Source organism: Lagopus muta, chromosome 9, assembly GCF_023343835.1.
Source record: "Lagopus muta isolate bLagMut1 chromosome 9, bLagMut1 primary, whole genome shotgun sequence".
Taxonomy (NCBI): domain Eukaryota; kingdom Metazoa; phylum Chordata; class Aves; order Galliformes; family Phasianidae; genus Lagopus; species Lagopus muta.
Window position 1 is genome coordinate 14,760,381 of NC_064441.1, and position 19,039 is coordinate 14,779,419.

General features: G+C 39.8%; 1 protein-coding gene across 1 annotated transcript in view; it reads left to right on the forward strand.

Moving 5' to 3' along the window:
• Positions 1-8,709, forward strand: part of IRS1 (insulin receptor substrate 1) — a 48,509-nt gene extending 39,800 nt beyond the window's left edge. Inside the window, exon 2 of the mRNA XM_048955497.1 lies at positions 7,645-8,709. The gene's annotated coding sequence lies outside the window, so the exon portion shown is untranslated. The remainder of the gene's footprint in view (positions 1-7,644) is intronic.
• The last annotated feature ends 10,330 nt before the right edge of the window (positions 8,710-19,039 follow it).

The window sequence follows — 19,039 nt, forward strand, 5'->3', positions numbered from 1 at the left end:
AAAAATAATGAACTTGAAAATAGAGTGACTGAGATGTATTCTGATTTTGTGAAAGCTACGCTGTGTTTTATGAGTTACTGAGCTCTATTGCTGATATAATTTCTTTGATATAGTATGAGCACGGCTTCAGTGCGCTCAAGTTGGTCAAATTTAATTGTGTGAGTTTAAATTGGCACCAAGTTGAGGGTGTGAGAGTGCATCTAAAGGTGTGTTTATCATCTGCTTCCCCATAGAGAGAGAGCAGTTCTAATGGTTCCCAGCAGTGTTGAGTTTACTGAATTCTGAACTACCATAAAAGTTATAAGTAAAGCAAGATGAAGTAAAAAAAAAAAAAAAAAAAACAACAACTCCTGCTAAGAAAGTTCCTTGGAGAAATAAATAGCATAATGAAGATGTGTTTCTGGATGCCGCTTGGTAATGTCATCGGTACATGATCGTATGTTTCCTAAATACTGATTAATGTTCTCTTTTTTTCAAGGATGCAGGCATACGCAGTGCATTTCACCTTTGCTTTCCTGACCTGGCAGTGGGTTATGGGATCATTGGGGGAGCATGTATGTCCCAAATCTGTCAGGGTTAGACACTGAAAACTCAGTGAACTGAACAGTACGAGTTCCAAAATAGTAAATGACCCCTTCTATTGAATTTGCTACTGTCTTTGACTCTTACAAACAGAAGCAGTTTTTTCCCATGAAGACTGAAGCTAGTAACTAGGTGATGCACATTTAGTCTTTGATATCTTTCTCATTAGTGCAGCTGTGGGGAGGGAGGAAGACACTGGGCTGTGAGCGGATCTATCCACAGGACACCAAAGACAAACAGTGCTGCCATGTGTATTACAGGAGCTCTATGAGAAGATTTGGTATTAACGTGGATTATCAGTTTAGAGAGACACTGTGTTCTTAGGCTTGCTATTAATGCAAGTATCTTCAGTCCTGAAACAAAAAGGAATTTCTGTTCGTGTACGTTTGACTCAACCCAGAGCTGAGTATTTGGCCTGGGCTGCTAGCAAAGGAGGAAGATACTGTCTTTCTGTCCTTACAAAACGGGAAGAAATGAGCACGATCAACCCACTTACAGCTTAGCTTACTCTTCCTGTATTTTACGTTTCATTAAGAAAGATAGCAACAACAAAAAACAAATATTAAAAAAAAAAAAAAACAACTCAAGAAACAGCGTGGATCTAGGGCTGTATCTGTTGTTTGTTTGTAATTTTTAATTGCTAGACAGTTGTCTTGCTGCATCGCTGTGAGAAAAAGTAGAGAATTGCTCTACTTCATTAACTGGACTGTATAGAATTCAAGGTATTTCTGTTTAAACTTTGGTTGTATCTTGTTTGTTTTTGAAAAACTTAAGAAAATGAAAGATGAAAGTATTTTACCAGAAATTCAAATGTTGGGTCAAGTCAGTTTTGCTCCAACTTCTAACTGCATAGTAGAGCAGGGGAATACCTGAAATAATTTTTCTGTTGTGATGTGCTTTCTCCAATATCTTTATGTATCAGCACTAACAGCTGACTTGTTTCCTGCTCCTTACAGGTGGAAGTGGCCAAATCTGACCTCTAATGCTGTCGCTCTCTCCTAAGCTAGATGTTTGCTGGTGGTCAGTCCTTGGTTTCCTGCCTGTGGCAGCAGCCTTTCCTGCTGACTGCAGTGATGGCTTTAGTTTTGTCCTGAGTGAGCGTAAATCAGGTTGACACACTGTAAAGTTGAAATCAGATGTATGAACTCTTTGCTGAGCAGAAGCTCATCCAAAGAATGTCTGTGGTCTACTTGGTGTTTTCCCACTATGTGCAGAATACAGGAAATGAGAGTAAGAGCTTCTTTAAGTGTGAGAACCTGGTTCTGTTCATCATCCTGTTTTAAAAGTCTTTGCTTTGTTTGGTTTTTCCCTGCCATCTTTCTGCCTTTCTGGAGAAGATGGGGATGAATTTTGTTTGAACTCCTGGTGGAAGGCTGTACTGCTTATTACTTGTCCTGAGGTTCCTCCATCAGTAATTGATAGTTTATGTGAAGAAGAAGAAGGGATAAAAACACCGAATCCAACTACTTGGTCTGGTAGGAAAGGACTTGATAAACCAAATCACCAGTAATTCTCCATTTATGCCATTCAGGAGAAAGCCGAAACAGGCATTTTAGGCTACAATGAGGAAAAGCTCATTTAGACTTACTAAATGTAGATTATAGCCTGTCAAGTTAAATAGCAACGTTGTAATTACCTTGTTTAGTTCTATTTTGAATTCCTTTTGTTAGAATTCAGACCGCAATTAACATACTAGAGCAACCATTGTTTCTTCTTGCATTCCTTTACTCTTTCAAGGTCTGAGTGAGATTGGGAAAATTGTACTGTATATTTGCATCTCTTTGAAAAGAAGTTATCTGAGCTAGTTTAAGCCTTGTTTGGTGCTTTTAATTTATCCAGATGGAATACTTCCCATATCTGTGTGCATGTTAGTAATGCCAAGAAAAATGTAAACAGACACTACTTAAGATCATGAGTATGGCGAATGCAAAAACATGGATAAATTCAGCTTATAAGGAGATGTGCATCAATTCATTATAGCTAGATGATGATTCCTGCGGATGTCACCCAGACAAGAGCTATAAATGAGTATTTCAGCACTGCTTCATGTATTTAACTTGTGTCAGATTTCTAAAGACTCTGAGTTACCTGGGCAGACAGTGGGTGTCCAGGCTAGGTGCAGACTGGGGCTTGTGAAGTTCTGCACGAGTCTTCAGCTGTATTTTCGTAATGGCTTTCTTTTTAATTGTGACCCTTTGTTCCTGACCTTGTTGCTCTGCTTGGTAGTTGTGTTCATTATGCACTAAGTCACTTCTTAATCCGCACAGAGTAAGATGCACTACACGATCCTAAAGTAAACAAAAATGCATTTGTTCCTTTCTGTAATTTCAAATAAGATGCTGGTGGGTTAGGAACAGTTTTGAAGAATACGTTTGGTTGAGTGAGGCTGATGGAAGAACTGCAGCAGTCGCGTCCTGTGCACATCCAGCAAATGCACAATATACTGAGCAGCTCCAGCATCTGGGAGCATCGTTTAACCCCAGTATGTTCATCAGATGAAGTAGTTATTTGACAGATTGATCATGGAGCTTCAACAGGAACTGCATGTTACCTTCTTTTTAAGTGGAAGGACACTTGGGAAGAACATTTTGTTGATGTTTTAGGGATAGGATGTGTTGTTAGCTTTTAATAGAACATGGAAGATGAAGTTGGTGACAAAAAAGTCTTTTGTTTGAAGACGACTTGAGTTTTTGCTTTTGTTGATGTATTTGCTCTTTGGTTAGCTTTTAGTAATAGTGATTTATAAAGAGGGAGTAAGTGGTTGCACTCAGTGTGTATTTTAACAATACATCTACTTTAAATACAAAAATTCAGGAAAGATATATTGTGAAATTGTCTAGACCTTCTGCTCACTGAGAGTTAGAAGTTTAAATATGCCTTTCCTCCAGTTCCCCCATAATGGAAATAAAGGGTGCTATCGACTTATTTTTAGTTACTGGATTTAAGAATGGGACTTGAGCTGTAATAGGAACTCCAGTTGGTTGTGTTATATCCAGCCTGGACTAATAGATTGGAGCTGAAAGTGTTGCCAGCTGGAACACGCATTTGTGTTATCTGCATGTGTGTTGTAACAGATGTTGAGCAGAGGCTGCTTGTCAAAGGTACATTGTAGTAACTTTTAAAGATCCTTGTTTGTTTCAGTACGTTTTTCTTGCATCACTAATTTTTTCCATAAAGTCAACCACGAACTGCATTATTGGGAGCTCCAGCTAAAGCTTGTGGTCAATAGGAAATAGATTAAACACAGGTTTTCCCTTTTCCATGCTTGCCAACAGTGATGTCAGTGGTTTTAATGATCCTTACCTCAGCTCACTGTAGTCCTAGTGCTCTCTATTAAAACACTTGCCTTCCACGCTGTTTTTATATGTTGTTAAGGAAATGCTTATGGTTGTTGATAAGAAACAGTGAGGTATCTAGCTGATGACTTCAGTACCTTATAAGGTGCTTCCGCCTTGAAACATATTGTAATAATTCTCTGAAAAGAGAGAAAATTATGCCAAAAAATTAAGTATTCTTTTGAGTCTAACAAAGAACATGTGTACACTAAAATTGAGGACGGGGCTTTTAGCTAGAAGTTATGTGCAATCAGGAATTCCCTGGATCAAAGCCTTCCAGTCGACTGTCGGCAGTTGCCTGGAGCAGCAGCTTTCCCTCAGAAGGGCTGCTTTCTGGGCACTCCTGTGCATAAAGGCAGAACAGGCGCCTCTGCCATGTCATAGCAGCGGGGGTGGATGTTCTCTGTTATCCAGTTCTTCTATTGCAGAAAAAGATTTTTAAGAGGAGTTGGGGAGATGAAAACAATCATTGCGGTCAGTTACCTCACAGGGTGGATAGTAGTCTTCATTTTTTTTCTGCTCGTGAAATTAGATGGAAACTTCTCCTTCCCTGTGTTGTTTGGTTTTGGTTTGTTGGTTGTTTTTGAAACTGTAGAAAATGTATGGCAGGTTTTACACATGTGCATTACCACCACAATAGCTTGAGTTAGGGGCTGTTACATTAAACTGAAGTTTGAAAGTTGGTGTTGTTTTCTTTTGTTAGGCCAAATTAATAAATATTTTCTAATGAACTTCTGTATCTTGGTGAGCAGTAGGAATTCTTAAAAATGACTTCTAAGAAGTACTTTTTAATCGTGCTGGTTACAAGGTCACTGAGGTTTGTGAACTGGAATATCGGTAGTCTCTACAGTGACTGACGGCGGCTGAATTGTGGTCTGGTAATACTTTTCCTGCTTGACAAGTAGTTTTCCATATTGTACTTCTGGACATACTAGAGGTGCAATAACAAGCAGGAAGACAGGGCCCATGTCCTGCCTCCTCTTGTACTGGCAACTGAAGTTTGTAGGAAGCACAGCCTGGTTCTGTTCGCACCCTGCACGACTCTGTCTTCATCTGGAGTTTCAAGCTCTCCAATGTTTGAACCTGCTGTGTTTTTTTGTGCTTTTTTTTCTCATTTACACATGCTCAGGTCTTTTAAGATTCAAAGATGCTGTAACTGTGATTTTCTTCAGTGCTGTTTGCTTTGTGAATTCCTCTGGGAAGTGTTTTCTTTTTCGTAGAGACTTGTTAACTCTTTCCTCGTTTACTCTTCTGACTTCTTAAAATAGCAGTTGCAATGTGTTCCCAATTGTGATGGTTGAATGGGTGATGAATTGCATTGGACAAAGGCAGCACCCTTGGCAGTCACAGGTTTTATTTTCTAGATTATATATTTCAGTTGAGATTACCTGAATGCTAGTGTAGAAATGTCACTTTCTGTCTTGCTGTTGCAAATTATTGTTTAAATATTTAAATATCTTAACACAATAAATTCCAGTGATGTTGGACACCTGTCTCCTTCATCTTGCCTTGCCCAGGCAGAGAAGCTGAGACTGGTGGCCTTGCCAGTGGTCACTAAACTCCTCCTGCAGCCCTGCTGCACCCGGGATGGTTGGGAAATGGGCACTTTGCACACATTATACTTCAGTTTAGTTTAAGCCATTTCTACTTTGTCATTAGTCTTTATTAATACTGTATGGCATTACTGGCTAATTTTAGGTTAAGCATAGTTGAAAGCTGCAAAGCTCTGCAAAGCTGTATATAGATATTTGGCTCAAAACATTCCAGGAGGTTGCAATACAAGTGCAGAAGAAAGTTGAAAGTAAATAAGAGATCTGTGAGATAATTCTCTGGGGAGTTTCACAGCATACCACACATCACTTGCAAGGATAAACTTTCCTTTCACTTGAAGGACCACAGAAAATAAATTTGTTTCTTGGGCAATTAAAGAATATAGGACAGGAGGTCTTTTCAGTTTAGTACTTCAACGTGTGTATTAGAAGTTTGTTTGTTTATTTGTACTGAGGAAAATGCACTATTTACCTATATTTTCAGGAGCTTAGTTAATATTTAATATAGAAATAGTCACACATTTATGTAAAGTCTAAGTCTTGCTTCATCAGTTTTTGTGTGAAACTCCCAAAATGAAAATGAGGTTGTCCTCTAACCAATATTCATTTGTGGGTGTGTTGTTCAGGCTTCAGTAAGTATGGCTACTTCCCGCTGTAGTGCAAAGAGAGAAGCTCTGGGGTTGTGTATCCTATTGCTTGGAGGCTGGGATGCAGTTGGACTTAATGACCTTTAAGGTCTTTTCCAACTTGAGCAATCCTGTGATTCTATGTGGCTGCCTGCTTGTGGGCTCTGTGTGGGCCTGCAGCTGGAGCTCTTGCTGGTGCCCTGATGTGTGACTCTGACCCTGGTTCTTCCAGCAAGATCATGTCCTGCCAAGGGCTGGAGAGTCTGCTAGGGGATTCCCAGTAGGACACAAGGCAGATCAACACCGAGTCTCACTCCATCCTCTGTTGCTCATGTAGATGTACCCCATAAGAGTGCTTCTATTGTTGGCCTATTCTATTGTGTAAAGTCAACCGAAATGCAGAGATGGGAATGGACTTGAGGCATCTGCATTGTGTGCTAGATGAAGAGGGCTAGAGCTGAGATGATGAGAATCATTCAGTGACAGAATCATAGGATACCCCAAGTTGAAAGGGACCCACAAGGATCCTCAGGTCCAGCCCCCCGCTCCAGAAGGACCACCTAAATCCCATCTCTGAGAGCAGTGTCCAAATGCTTCTTGAACTCTGCAGCTCAGGCTGTGCCCACTGCCCTGGGATCTGTTCTGTGCCCTATGCCCTCCATGCCGTTCCCTCAGGCCTGTTGCTGTCACACAGAGCAGAACTCAGTGCTGTCCCGCCGCTCCCTGTGAGGAGCTGCAGCCACCACGAGGATCTGCCCTCAGCTCTTCTGCTCTGGGCTGATCAAACCCAGGGCCCTCAGCCAATCCGCTTGCACTTTACCCTCCAGACCCTTCTCCATCTTTGTAGTCTTCCTTTGGATGCTCTCTGATAGTTTTATGTTCTCTTGTGGTGTCCAGAACTGCACACACTTCTGAAGATGCAGATCAAAAGCAACTTTTGGCATTTGCTCATTAGTAAACCTGTGCTACGGAACATAAGTAATCCCTATTAGAGTTGCAGTACCTTGTTATTTCCATAGTCCTCTGTCGGAGAAAGAAATAAAATGTCAATACGTTTATGGACTTTAATAGGATTTTCTGGGTACAGTTATTTTCTAATTTATGTGTCAGTGGTGAATGGTGGTGCTGCACCCCTGATGCTCAGTCATCCTTCTCAAGCAAAACATGGCATCTTCCACATGTTGGGCAAAAATGCCAGCAGCAGGGTAGTTGTTTGATCTGTTTTTTGTTTTGTCATAGGAGTTTTTCTGGGGTAATCTGTATAGATAATTAAATTGTTTTTGCTTAGGTGAATCTCTTGCAAATCTAAATGTATTTCTGACTGCTTGTAATTTCATTGCCGACATCTGTTTTAAATGCTCTTTAAATTATGCTTGAGTACAGTTCAAATGTGTATGCCATAATTTTTCAAGGTGCTAATGTTTTCAGTTCGAGTGATAACACTTTAAATAGGGGGGAAAAAAAAAGTGGAGGATGTCGGGGTAGATGTGATAATTACAGGAAAACTTTACAGTGCCCGTGATGCTAATTTTCTTTCTCTTTCCTTTTCAGAATGATGACCTATACAACCTCAGCAAATCCTTCTTTTAACTCATGGGTATCAAGACTCTAAATGTTTCATGTTACCACAACTAGGACCTCACCTCCTCCTCCTCCTCTTCCTCTGTAAATGGGTACGATGCATCCAGTTCAGTTTGTTTACTTTACACAAACCTCAGGAGTTAGTTGACTGAGCTGCACATCCTGTGTTGTGCCAAGCAGAAGCACTGTGACACCTGGACTACGAGTCTCTCTTAATCCTCTACCGTAAGGACTTAGCTGGCCACAGTGAACTGATGTGCCCACCACTGTGTCGTGGTGAGAATGGGTATTTTACTAGCACATTTACACAACTTCATTTGCTGCTGAAAACCTGTATGACAAATCATCCTTGTAAATTATTACATACAAAACTTAATGTTGGTTGAAGAGTATTAAATATTTAACATAGGTTTTGATTTATACATGTACTTTTTTAATTAAAATGTAACTTTTCCTACAGCACATCTTTTTTGATGTGGAACTGAGGTATACTATATTCTGTTGTAAACAGAGTGGGAAACCTGCTTAAAACAAGGCTTCTAAGAATAGAGTAGGGTACTATTCTTGTTTTAAGATTGTAATTCAGAAAATAATATAATACGAGTCATTGGTCCCCGGGCCTTGATTGTACAGTCATATTTGCTGATACTATCAGTTGTAAGATAACCCTGATGCTGAACTGATTTCTTTCCAGAAGAAAAGTAATTTTGTACTCCTTGTAAAATAATAATCTGTATTAACTGCAATGAAGACAAACTTTACTGTACATGGTATTTACAAGTGTCAACTTGAATTCGTCAATTGCACAGAAACTGACAAAAAAATCAGAAAAAAAGAAATCAAAGTCTTCCATTGTATATATTGTAAAGAACAGAAATTAAAAAAAAAAAACAAAAAAACACAACAGAAAACTACAAAACAAAATGAAAACAAAGGGTGAACTTTTCAAATTAACTCTTTCCCTGGAATGAAAATGTGGGTGTTTGTAAATTCTGGAAATCTCTTTCTATATGTAATAAACTAGATACTGTTTTATCTGCTGTAGTTTGTTTGTTTGTTTTTCTTGGTGAACTGTCTCAGGTATCTCAGATTGCCCCGCTGTAGCTTTCTTTGATGTTGCTACTGTGCCGTTGAGAGTGGCTGTGGATCACTACTATCTAAGGACATCGAGTACAGTTAGATGTAGTAGGGAGTGCGCTTTGTAAAGGGCCAGTGAAAAGCATTCTGCCTTCTGTGATATGCTTGGATATTTCACTAAAGATCTCGTTTCATTGTTCTGGTGAATCTTCAGGATACAGTCCTCCTTCCATTTATGTCAGTGGGAGAGTTCTGAGCAAGTTAAATCACTGAAAGCAAGATAGCAGCATGAAATTTAAAAACAGCGACCAAGATGATTGTCTGGAAGTTGGTGCAAGAGGAAGAATGAAGAATTCTTCTGCGACTTATTTCTGTGCTTTACTCTGGCTCTTTGTGTATATTGTTATTTTATGTGTAGCATTTGCAGAGTCCTAGTTCTTTTTGGGTCTGGAGAAGTAATGAAATTGGAGATCTCAAAGCAAAATGTTGTTGACATGATAAGAGAACAGGCTATTTCAGGTCCCTGTTGGTCATCGCCCTTGCTTCTGCAGAGCAACTTTATGGACCAGGGTGCATTTGACAGAATTCTTGTTGTCAAGAAAAGGCAGGTGCTCGGTGCACCAGCCCTCCATAGAGGATGGGAGGATAGCTGTCAAACTCTCAAAAAAACCAAAGGATTGATTTCCCCTGAGATGTTTACGATGTCTGGAGCTGTGCTGAAGTTAGTGCAGTGTCCTCTTCTGACTGCGACTGAGAAACATTCCCTTCATCTATATTGTTTTTTCACCTGGCTGTCATCTTGGATAAAACAGTATTTTATGACCATTGTGCTTTGCATTGTTTCAGATAATTTGCATGCTCTAGCCATAACTGAAACATATTTGTAGGTACTGGAAGCTACTATTAAATTTTAAGAGGCGTTAGCTAGCATCTGTAATCCAGGTAACTACTTTGAATTGACACATCTATGAGCACATCTTGTTTAAAACGTTTGATGTTTTAGAATAACTAGAAATTGGTGAAGGTGATTATGTTGGTTGGAAAAACTGTAACGGGGGGATAAGGGGATGCTGCTGTTCTGCCGGGCTGATCTGTCCATTTTTGTCCTCAGCATATACAGTCAAAAATCAACCAATTCATGATGTTAACATCCGCTGTGTTTACATTAGTAGTTCTTTTCCTTAGTAAAATTAAACCTGTTTAGCAAGTGTGTTTTGAGAATACTTAATATGTAACCAAACAATCCTCTTGATGCTTTTTTTTTTCGTAAAGGTTCTTACTAATTCAAGACTTCATTAAATAGACTGCAACCCCTTATAAATTAAACCCCTTATAAATTAGAGTGGAATTGCCTCAACAAACAGTGCTATCCTATCTTATTCTTCTGTGTATTCTATTGTTGTGTCTGTGACAACAAACTTCATAATTTTTTAAGTTTGAAAATGGACAGTGATTTCTGTCCTGCATCAGATAGTAAGGCTCAGCTGCTCCAGAGTTCATTTTGCTATGATTTTTTTTTGACTGGAAGTTGGTGATTATTATTTGAGTTTCTTTTTGAGTCCATTGCTGTGACAGCTTTGGTTTTCAAAAAGGACTATATTGAATGCATTTGTTAGTGCTATTGGTTGAAAATGAGTGAGGTTGTAAAAACAGTTTGAAGCAGTTTCCAGAAGTACTAGCAGTGCTTCTAACTTCTTCCTCCCCACCCCCGATAATTGCTGTTTTAAAGCTTGATTTGTTGCTGAGTTGATACATGTTGTGGAGCTCTATATCTTTCTAGTCTTTTATATTAACCTCTTTAATTAGCATTTCAACTGTCGTGTGTCTTCTGTAACGTTTATGAAATTTTTCCAGCAGAAGTACAAATTCAGAAAAGAAAAAGGGAGCACCACATTTGTAGGCATACTCCGATGCTGCAGACTTACTTTCTGCATATTTAAGAACTAAGCATCCGTGTCCATCTTGCTATCAGGTGACTTCTAGCTGAAGCTATTATTCATGCCCTCTATTACATTCAAGGGCTATGTAATGAGTAGTATGTGCTTAAATGGCTCCTATCAACTCAGTGTGTGCCGTATTTTAGTTACATAACTCAGCTGTGCAGTAACAGAGATTAACACTGCAGTATGCACAGCATTCACATTTGCTTTTGAAATGATTAGCTGAAGCTGGTACCTGGTAGGAGCTTAAGTACAGCATGTCAGCTCATGATTGAATCAGTCTGGATAGATGCTTGAATGCTTTGTTCTGCAGCTTAGCTCACCTAAGCTAGCTTACTTAAAGAAGTGAAAACAAGCAATAACCCACCCTCACTCTCTTGGAGGCATTTGTCCGTCTCTTGTGTGACCTCCCAGCCATCTTTGGGTGCAGTATGCGTTTTTGGTCTGCAAGCCCTTGAGACTGGTTCACTGGTGTAAGGTGACAGTATTCTCACTTGTTCAGTTCATCTTGTGTGTATCTGTTCACTAGTAATTTGGGTATGACTTTGAATATACCATAAATGAACTTGTTTTGAACCTGCTCGTATGAAATTTTCCAGACTATAGGATGGAAAATGGAAGAAAAAATGGGGAAATGAGAAAAAAAAAAATAGGACTTCCAGTTTGTAGAAAAGCACTTTCTTTTTTTATCTTCTGTTCTCTGAGATGCTACTATTCACATAACGGATGAAATGAGGAATCTAGCTGGGATGAGGAGGACCATGGTCTGTGCTGTTCACTGCTTTCCAAATGTATGTTCTGAAAGAACGTTTCTGCATGAGAAGAAAAGGTGGAGGCTAATTTAAAAAAAGCAGCGTTGTTACAACTTCTGTGTTTAAGTATTTTCAGATTGCAAGTTTTGAATTCTACATTTGGGCTCATAGCAATGGGATAATCAAATGTTTGTGTATGCCTGCAGTGGGTGGGCCCCTGGGAGGGAGGGCAGTAAGACATAGGACGCCTTGTACCTTGTGATTTGTGCCAGCAGGACAGAGGATGTTTTCTCTAAGAAGCTCTGTGACGTTCTGATCTCTTGATCTGACTTGATTGGTGGTTTGAAAAATGGTGCTTTGCATAACCAAGATGCATAGGTGGATAAAAAAAAAAGAAGGACATGGAGAAGTGACTGCTTTGGAAATTCCCATGACATTGCACAATTTATGGAAAAGCTCTTATTTGGTGGGTGCCGTCTGGCTGCTGGGACCCCAGTCTGCCATTTCTGCTCTATTAGGATTCTTGACAGTAGTATTTGGAGACTGGGAGTAAAACAATAAAATAAAATCTATGTGCCCTCTATAGATTAAACCAATGGAATACTCATCTTGGTATAATCAAGTTATCTGGAGGCAGATAAATAATACTAAATCAGAACGACAAGAAGAAGAGTCACTGTGTCATGGCTGAAAAAAGTTACTGTGCTTTTTCAGTTGCTTTCAGGCCCTATGTTTATCTAATGCAAACGGAGCACGTAAATGAGTATTTAGAGGAAAAAGATCTGACTGGAGAACTTGCCTCCCGTGTTTGCAGAGGGTGGAGTGTTGCTGGGAAAACAACTACAACAGCACCGATGCCTCAGAATTGATAGAAGTACAGGAAAACATCTGTAGCGTTTTGGAGAGGAAAGGTTCCTCTTTCAAGGTCTGTTCCTGTTTGACAATTAGAATTTTCTGGCATTGTAAATATATTTTATGTGGGAGTCACAGGCTCAGCCATTCTTGTATATTTTATTTTTTTTAATTTCAGAAGAAATCTGGCCCAGTTTGACTCCCTGCTTTTGTGATTGAACCGTCCCAATGTGGCAGCAGGCCTGAAGGCCAGGCGCTGCTCCTGGGGCGGTGCGTGTGGGGGTTCTGGCGGGAAAGGCCTCAGCGCCTGCCCTGCTTAGCTGGGAAGCCACGGCTCCTGCGTCTTGTTTGTCCGCCTGTGGTGGTGGTTGTTTTTTAAGAAACCTTACTATCAGTTAGGCTAAGTAGAATGTCAGCCATCCCATGAATCGTTTATTGTCAACAACATATTGAAATGCCAGTGTTGTCCTCCTTGGTTTTACTTGGACAGTGGGACGCTGCCCCTTTAAATTCCCTCAGCGGGGTAGTGCTGTTTTTCCACATCTCTGAGCATTAGCCAAAAGAAGGTATAGGATTTATAACTTTATCAGTTTATTGCTTTACCTTCAGCTGGTGAATAAAGAACAGTGTTTCAGTTCTTTTAAACTAGCATTTGGTCATCTTTCCCTCAGCACAGCCCCAAGCTGCTGTGCACTGTAGCTGAGTGTGCTCACCTCCTCAGAGGAGGCGGCTTTACCACACTGTCTGGCTTTCCTCAGCTACATGGCAGAGCAATCTCACTCGCATGTCAGTTTGCCTTTATCAGCAGTGTGCTTTGCATTAATTTCAGCTTCCCAGCGTGCCCGTGAGGGCCATAGTGCAGTCTGTGCTCCCTGGCTTCCCTCAGTAACGCAGTCCCACCTCACCCCTCCAGACTCAGTGCCACTTCAGCATCCCGCAGCAGAAGGTAAGCTGAAATTTTGCTCTTTCTGCCAGAAAGCAATTTGCCCGGGCTTCCTCCTTCCCTGGCTCTCTCTGTGAAGTGACCTGGTAATCCGTTGGCTCAATGCCGGTTCCTCAGTGGTGTGGGTAATCCTGAGGGTTGCCATCCGAGGTGAGAGATAAGGAGAAGGACTCGAACATGACATATGTGTGTGAAAGATCAAGGCACTTCTGCCTGCTGTGTTATTTTTAAAACGAGAGCTAACAAAGACACAGGCTGTTTGTTCTTACCTCCTCCTGAATGCTGTCAGATAAAACCGTTAATATTATTGTCTTAGTTTTCTGCGTGCAAAATGAGTGATTTCACCTTCCTCACAGAGATGTTGGATTAAGTAAAGAAGAAGCTCATGATTCCTGCAGTACTGGGCTGCACAGAAATGCTTGTAGAGAGAGAGAGAGTGAGCTTTATTGTTGCAGGGCAGTAACACTACTCAGCCCTTCATCTCTCTCCAGGTTTCACTCTCCACTTTAATACTTCCTCTGTTCTCTTCAGTGTTATCTCACTCACTCAGATCTCTTGGCTGCTGGAAGGTCCCATTCTTTGTCCCATGATTTGCCCAGCAGTCCCTTGCTCTTGTGTTTCTTTTTAGCTGTTGTACAGTCAAGGTGTTCTCACTGGAATGTGAGCATTTGGGCCAGGTTTGCAGTTCTCAAAAGCCTTCATTGTAATCTATTAATGGAAGTCACACTTGACCCTGATTGAGGAGAGCATGCCAGCAGAACTTTCTGGAGACATACTGTGAGTAATATCACTGAACTAACTTGAAATTGCCCGTAGTGTCAGTGAATCATGCAACTGCAGCCTCTCTGATTTTAATGAAAGCAGATGGGCTCACAGCATTTTTTTATTTTTTCATTTTTATTTTTTACTTTTTAAATCTATTTCTCCACAGTTTAGAATTACTTTGGTTTAAAAAGGCTCTGTCCTCTTTGGTATCTGATTGGAAATGATGGCCTAGTGGAATACTGGGTGGCTTTGTCTGGTTGGTTAATTTTGCTCCTGATCAGCTGTATGCCCTGATTTCCCTGGATGTAAGAACTTTGGAGGAAAAAAAGAAAAAGAAAAAAAAGTAAGCTCACTTAAAAAAAAAAGAAAAAAAGAAAAAAAAAAAACCAACTGCACAGGTTTTCCTGAATACAGTCTGGAGCATGATAACGTAGGTCACAATATTACTCAAAAGTGGCAACTTCCAGTGTGGGGCAGCAAACCTATTAAGCTTATTTGGGCTCTATTAGAGAAGTAGCAAGAAATTAGCAGGCTAATTGCTAAGTGAACTGCTACTTTCTTTTAGGAGCAGTTTCTTTTGCCCAATGTGTTTGTTAAACATTTTGCTAGCAGGCAGTACAGTGAAATTGTTTGTTAATGAAACTTCCATCACTGTAAAATAACCACGTATCCTCGCTAAGCAAATACCACTGTGATAACAGTGAGGTGGGTGTGCCAGTCCCTTTTCTTAGCAGTGTTGTTATTTAAGTATTTCTGATATATAACAGTAATATAAACTGATGTCATACAGGTTAGTTCTTCTAAGGAGAGCTTTGAAGAATGCTTTTAAGTATTTGCTTGGTATTTTTTGCTACTTATTACCTTTGTATGCATGCAGAGTTGAAACCACTTTCAGAAACTTGTTAGTGATTGATCACTTCACAGTAGACATTCAGATAGATGTTCTTTAATCAATTCATACTTGATCTTTCTGTAGACACTTAATGGGTCACTTTCTAGAAATCAACAGCTCTTTTAGCTGCAGGGATCGCCAGAAGTTATTTTGGGAAGCCACACAGAGTACACGCTCAGTCTGAAAGAAGACAAGGCTATTTCTTAAAAGCATCGAGCCACGAATGGCATACAGTTCACACAGATAACTGCCATTATTTACAGTACTTCTCTAAAAATGCTCCAATAACAATAATGAGAAGGAAACAAGAAAGAAAACTCAAGAAAGGAAATAAATGGTGAGCCTGGTATTTCTGCATATTCTTGTTTTACCCAGCAAACATGTTGGATTTCTTGTGTCTGTCACTTCCGTCCATGATTTCTAAGACTGATGAAGTGAACTTTGCTTGTCTTTAAGTTAACAGCCTTACTGTTCTTGGGTGATTCCACTTTTGGTATACCTATCTGGTGCTCTTGCTGTACTGCAGCACTCTTAGTAAAATTGTTGCTTCTCTTAACTAAATTGACTCTCAGAGTGTAATGATCTGTGCATTCTCATTAATGGTGAAGGAAAATAAAACACCCATCTTGCAGCAGGTTTTACCTCCTGTGCTTCTGCAGAGGAAAAGGGTCACAAGGGTTAAAACAGGAACATGATTCTGCAGTGGTGAATACAATGGTTCCATATGATCATAACTTTAAATTAGTTCTACAACTTCATCACTGCCAAAATTAATCAGGGTAATGTATGACAGAGAGAACTGAACTATTCAGACATGATAAGGTGTCTTTGCTTCCTAAGACATGAAAAACAACATTCATTTTTGAGACTAAAATAATTTCCTAGATCAGTAGTTTCTTTTGAAAATAATTATATCTTACAAAGTAATCTATAAGACATTAGTGTTTGTCTGTTGTTTAAATACTGAGACTGCATAAAGGAGGAGGGAGTCAAGAGGATTCTTTGCTTGGAAGCAAGGGGAGAAATGTATCTCCCTGACAGTGTTTGAGATAATAATGGGAACTGTACCTGCGTTTGTGTGGGAGAACATCATGCACAGCTCCCATAAGCCAGTGCCATGAGGCTCAGAGCAAATAAGTACTTCTCCAGTTGTAAATATTGATCAGCCTATTCCCTAGTTTAGGGTCACTTGAGGAAGTAGAGAGTAGAGGAAGTGGTTCCTCAAACCAGCAAAATTTGGCTGAGCGAAAGTTGGACTGTAAGTCTCAAGCTTGGACATGTGTTTATGCCAAGGAAACGAGAGTTTAAAAACTGTAGCCAACAAAGATTGGGAAAAGTCCAACCAAATCCACAGCCGTCATCTTTGCCCACGAAAACTGCGTGACCAGAGCAAAGCTTGTCTGCTGAGGTCACTGGTGCCGGTAAAGGTGCCATGAGTGACTGAGTGCTCTGCCACCTGGCTCTGCCCCAGCAGTGACAAGCTGCATGAATGCCATCAACCTGGGTGGAGGAGTTAGGGGCCGCTATTCAGGTGTACAAGGTCAACATACCTGACTCAAGCAAACATGCATTTGGCTGCAAGTTCTGAAGGCCTGTCCTGGCCACAGTAGCAGACAGAACATGTCATTACTAAGTACATTCCTGCAGCCCACACAAAGTGGTCCCCGTTTGGTTTTATAATTTATGAATATGTCGCTGGGAATAAACATAGGGCTTGTGTGCTCCCAGCAGTGTTTAAGGCTGTCTATTGCTTCTTGTTTCACTGCAGAGCAAAATCCCCACCACAGATGGTCGCAAAGCTGGGGATGAGGCTTATAATGAATTATGTTAATATTTTCCCCTACATAAAGTTAGATTTTTGTAAACATTTCTTTGTTTGTATTTTTTCTTCTATACAGAATTCCTACATCCTCTACACCTGTGTAGAAAATCTACTGCTGCTCTTTGAGTGATGTGACCTAGATTTTAAAACAAAAACAGCCCAGGAGGTTTTCAGCTGTAGGCTTACATTTTCACTGGAACTGAACTTTCCCAACAGTATGTTGGCCTTGATAAAGCTCTGGAATGGGTGAGCTGGGAAGAGAATTCTTGCAACTCAACCCTGGTTCCAAATCCAGCTAGCATAATTACGGTCTTGCTACTGGCCAGTAGTGTTGCTCTGGATAGCATCAAAGCATTCCTGTAAAACATTTTGAACTGCTTCCAGTGACCACTCCTGTGGTCAGTATATAGTAACTTCTGAGCACATATTAAACTGTGCCTTGTCCAAAGACTTATGCAGTTTCTGTGTGCAGACACCAGCACAGATGTGTGTGAGTTAGCCATGTACCAAAAATACCCAAAAATGTACAAAAATGTACCCAGATAATTGTAAAAACTGAGTAACTTGAGTGACTGGGCATCATGGTGTCCATTGCATAACTGTACATCCAACACTATCTATACATCTATGGGTGTAAAACCAACAGATGCCCAAACAGCACCTACTGCAAGCCAACCAAAAGTCACAAGTCATCCTTGAAAACTAATTTTACACCGTCACAGCCTTAATGTCCATAACTAGTAGGCATTTATTCATTAGTGAATTACAGAGTGAATTACAAGTTATATTCTTTGTATAGGATTGCAGCTATGAGTTGCTTTATATTGCAGTTGCAATGTACATTTTGTAGAGGAGATTTTTAAACAGAAATATCTCTTGGAGGAAATGTTGAATTGTTTCTACTTTGAAGCATGTAAAATATTCACCCAGGACTCAATGTCAATAACAGAGATGTTTCTGCATTGTTGGGGTACAGTTCAGCAGTTTCTGTTGAAGGAAGATTCAAATTATTTTCCTGAAGGTGATAGCCATCCTGGATCTCTGTCTGTGTAGAGGAGGTCAGTGTATGACTCTTGCATTCATAGCAGGCTGCTCAGTAAATTAGATGGTTCTTTGCTATTTTTCATTTGAGGGCTTGCTCTTCTGGAAAAGACAAATACAGAGGTGAGTCCATGCACTGATGTAGATGGTATCTGAAGATTCCTCTGAGATGTTTGTTGGTGCAATATTTCAGATATATATGCAATAATGAAGACTGACACAGACTGGAAAATAAATTGAGATGAAATAGCTATTGCCATTAGGATATTAATTCCTGTTCATGTTTATAGTACTGTTGATAATAAAAGAAACAAAATAATGACATTTCCTATAAATGTATGTGAAATTATCATAGTTGCTCATCTGCCTATTCTGGCAGTGCTGTAGAGCTAAGCTTAAATTTTCAAATGCTCTCCTCCTGCTGCTGTTCTTAACTCTAAGCAGTCAATGCTTGGGTTGCAGGAAGATGAAAAGGAGGTATTTCATTTGTGCGTTTCTCATTGAGGACAGTTTAAGAAATGGAGAAAAGTATGTGAACATCTGCGAGAAAAACAATGCGAGTATTACAAATGTATTAATTTTCAAATTAAGTACTGATTAATTAAAAATAGGAATTACTTTAATACTACAACATTAAAAGTATTTGTATTATTTACTTCCAGACATTAGGATTGGCCTGGTTTCTACAAGTGCAAGGCAAGGACAGATGCTGTTTTTTCCTTTGGGATCTGAGGTTATAGAGCATTTCTGAGAATCAAGCCACTCGCTGCTACTTCTGAAAGAAACTTCTTAAGGTATTCAGGACTATAAAAAGTGATTTATATCATCCTTTGATATTGTGAATTGTTTGCAAAAGCCTCACATTTTCAGGAAAAAATATAGCAGTTCTTATGATAGCATTAAAGAGCAACCAGACCCAGAAGAAAACAAAACAAAATCACGTTTGAGTGAGCTATTGTGCATCATTTTGGGGTTTAAATCTTTCTTCTTTGCATTTTATTACAATTTGCAGTGCTTTTTTGTTTTGCTGTGGTTGAAGAAGATGGTGCTGATAAAGAAATAGCTCTCCCTTCCTTCTGCTTGGTGCGAATTCTTGCCTTTAAGTCAATAAACTGCATAACATATATGTGTGTGCACATAAATAACAGTTTTTAGAAAGAGGCAAATGCTGTGAGAGCCGCCTCAGTAACTTTACGAACTTAAGTGCTAACTGCTCAGAAGAGTTATGATCCTTCTGTTTGATGGTGAGTATTGCTGTAGGGTCATATTACTATTCTTTGT